Source organism: Suricata suricatta, chromosome 8, assembly GCF_006229205.1.
Source record: "Suricata suricatta isolate VVHF042 chromosome 8, meerkat_22Aug2017_6uvM2_HiC, whole genome shotgun sequence".
In the NCBI taxonomy this organism is placed as follows: domain Eukaryota; kingdom Metazoa; phylum Chordata; class Mammalia; order Carnivora; family Herpestidae; genus Suricata; species Suricata suricatta.
In genome coordinates this window covers 120,018,668-120,021,440 of record NC_043707.1, presented here as the reverse complement: position 1 = coordinate 120,021,440, position 2,773 = coordinate 120,018,668, and the positions used below count along the sequence as shown (strand labels likewise).

At 53.2% G+C, this 2,773-nt stretch overlaps 1 long non-coding RNA gene across 1 annotated transcript; it reads right to left on the bottom strand.

Annotated features, from left to right (window-relative positions):
- Positions 1 to 466: 466 nt before the first annotated feature.
- Positions 467 to 2,426, bottom strand: LOC115298984. Its single transcript, XR_003911917.1, has 3 exons — positions 2,349 to 2,426; positions 711 to 846; positions 467 to 558 (listed from the first exon to the last, which is right to left on the bottom strand). It is a non-coding gene; the product is annotated as an uncharacterized LOC115298984 (long non-coding RNA).
- Positions 2,427 to 2,773: the final 347 nt, after the last annotated feature.

Below are 2,773 nucleotides of genomic sequence, written 5' to 3'. Positions count from 1 at the left end.
CCCATCGCTAAGGCTGGGCTCCACCCTCATCACAGAGCTGGGCCGGGTTGCCCCAAGTCCACCCGGTCTCCCCACTGACCACTCTGCGTGACTCTGAATGTCTGGTCCTGTGAACCCACATCTGCTCACATGGTTTTGGTATCAGAAGCAAAGGTGGAATGGGGGGCGGGGAGGGTGGGGGGGGAAGATAAAAAATGTAAAACACAAAACCAGTCCAGACTGTTTTCATTGAATTTCTAGAAATAAGCCCATTTCTACTTCTCTGTCTCCCTCTCAGTGTTTTACCTGAAACAGCCCACGAGTCTCCTTTAGGAAAAGACAAGCAGTTGAAGGCCTAATTGGGGAGTTCCACCCATTCTTCTGCCGGAAAAAGCCTTCAGGCTGGCGATGGGAGCCTTGCAAACCAGCACCCAGCTCCCTGACGGCAGCAGCTCCCCACTAGAGGCGAAGCAGGGCATTTACTGGTGCTGAACATTCAATTAGGGCCGCAGGATGGAGGACTGGCAGGTACCAGGACGACTCCCTATAGATGATCCAATCGGAGCTGTGGTCCAGCACCTGGTGGCAGGGAGGACGGCAGGGCGTGGGGAGGCCTCCAGCCCCCTGATCGACGTAGGCTGTGCTCTATGCTCCCTCCAGGTCCCACCCATTGGTCCTGCAGGCCCCCAGGTGATGCCTGGGCTCCCACCATCTCCAAGTTGTGCCTTTACCTTAAATGTTTACTAATCCAGGTTTCCTTTATAAAGCACACGTTTTTCTCTGACCTCAGGAGAATGAATGGAGGCTTTTCTCCCGGCAAGGTGGGGTAAATGAGCACCCAGGAAACCTGGAAATTGAAGGGGGCTGCTGAGAAAGGAAGAAAAGGGGAGCAGGTTTGGGAAGAGCTCTGGAAGAATTATTACCACCTGGCCACGCCCCCCCAGGGGAGGAGCTGAGTGGGCCTAACCCCTCCCCCCCCTTTGGCTTCCTAGGCATGGAGGAGGGGGGTCTACGGCACCAGAGAACAGGATTGGGACAAGAAAGGCAGGAAGAATCCTGGGCTTGGTCCCGTTCTCTCCTTGCTCCCTGTTAAGGTGGGTATTTCATATCAGGAAGGAATCTAGTCCAGGCTGGCTGGCCTTTGACACAGCGGCTGGCTGGGCAGAGGCAGGGGCACCTGTCTCCCCTCCCCCGCATTACAGGGGAGGTGAACTGGATTAGCTATAAGTGTCAGCATAGCTTCCGGTTTACCAGTGCCTGGCACCGGGCCAAGCTTTCTGCAGCCGCAACTCACTGATTCTGCACAGGAGCCCTATTGGGTGCAAAAGATTACTATCCACTTTTAATGAAAAGAAAGGAAACTGAGGCACAGAGAAGGTAAGTAGGTGCCCGAAGACATCGCTGGTGAGGGACAGACCCATGAGGTGACATCCAAGCTCTCTGCAAATCCAAACCCTAAAACCCGAGGCTTCTGATCTTGTGTTTTAATTCTACAAATCCAAAATTAATGATGCCGAAACCTAAGGTGTTCCATTTCTCACATCCCATCATTCTGAGACCCTTAGAGTCTCTCATGTGATGCTAAGTCTAAGGATCTAAGACTCTGTTGCTCTTAGATTCTCTGTGTCTAATATTTTATAGGTAACCCTGGGGGTTATTCAAAACCAAACAGCGTGTAGTAGGGAATTTTTTTCCCCTGACTTTTTCTGAAAGAGATCGGTCATCACTCAGTTCCCAAAGGTCTAAGGTGTCCCTCCTTGACCCTGACCCTGGGAGCAGGCAAGGGAAGCCAAAAACCTTGCTGTTTTAGGCCCATTAAGCTGAGATGTTCCCAGGGGGACATGGTTGGAAGTCACTGTGTGAGAAAGGGACTGACCCAGAAAGCACGGAGGGGTCTTTACAAGGGTATTTCCCTAGACCTGGGCCATCAAGGACCCCTCCCTCTTGTAGCCTTTGCAAAGCCTGGGGGCGCGGAGAGGCCCTTGGAGGGGAAGGGCTACAAGGGGTGTCCCTGGAGGTTGGCCCTCAGTAAGGGGTCCTCCCCTGACCCTCCCCTCCCCCTCTGGACCCCTTTCTCTGTCTAGTTTTCCGCCAAGTCAGTATCACTATGAGATGATCTTCCTCAGTCCTGTGAATATGTTTATTGCTCCTCCACCTCCTAAAATATCAGCTCCCTGTGGGCAGAGACCAAGACCAGGAGGACCTGAGGAAGTATTTATTCTCAGAATGAGTGAAATCTGAACGGCACCAATAGAGTAAGGGTGACAGCATCCTGCCTGCTCCAGCCTTCCCCTTACATCTACCCAGCCGCCCTACTACCCGGAGAGCTCTGGGACCTGCTCCCTCCCCAGCCCTGCACCGCCCCCCACCTTGTTCAGTGTCCTCATTGAGGGCACAGGCTCCGGAGACAGATGCAGGGATCAGATCGCCCACCCTGTGTCATCTCCTCTGTAAACTAGAGGTGGCAATAATCCTTCTAAGAGTAGTGAAAGAAGTAAATGTCTAAAGCGTTCAGAATATGCGGGGCAAACAGGAAGCTCTCAGTAAGTGTTAGCTGTGGCTATTAATATACACTGTGATCACAACTGCTATTACACCTTGTCTCTCTAATGCCTACAGAAAGGCCCAAACCTCTTCCCGGTCTGGCACCTCTTTCCAGCCTGAGGGCTCCCGCCATCTCTCAGGTCCCAGAGGACTCCCCTCCTCCTGCCTTTCCTGGCCTCCGTGCCTTCGGGCAGGCTGTTCCCCCTGCCTGGAAGGCCCTTCCATCATCTTCCCCTGGCAAACTCTTACT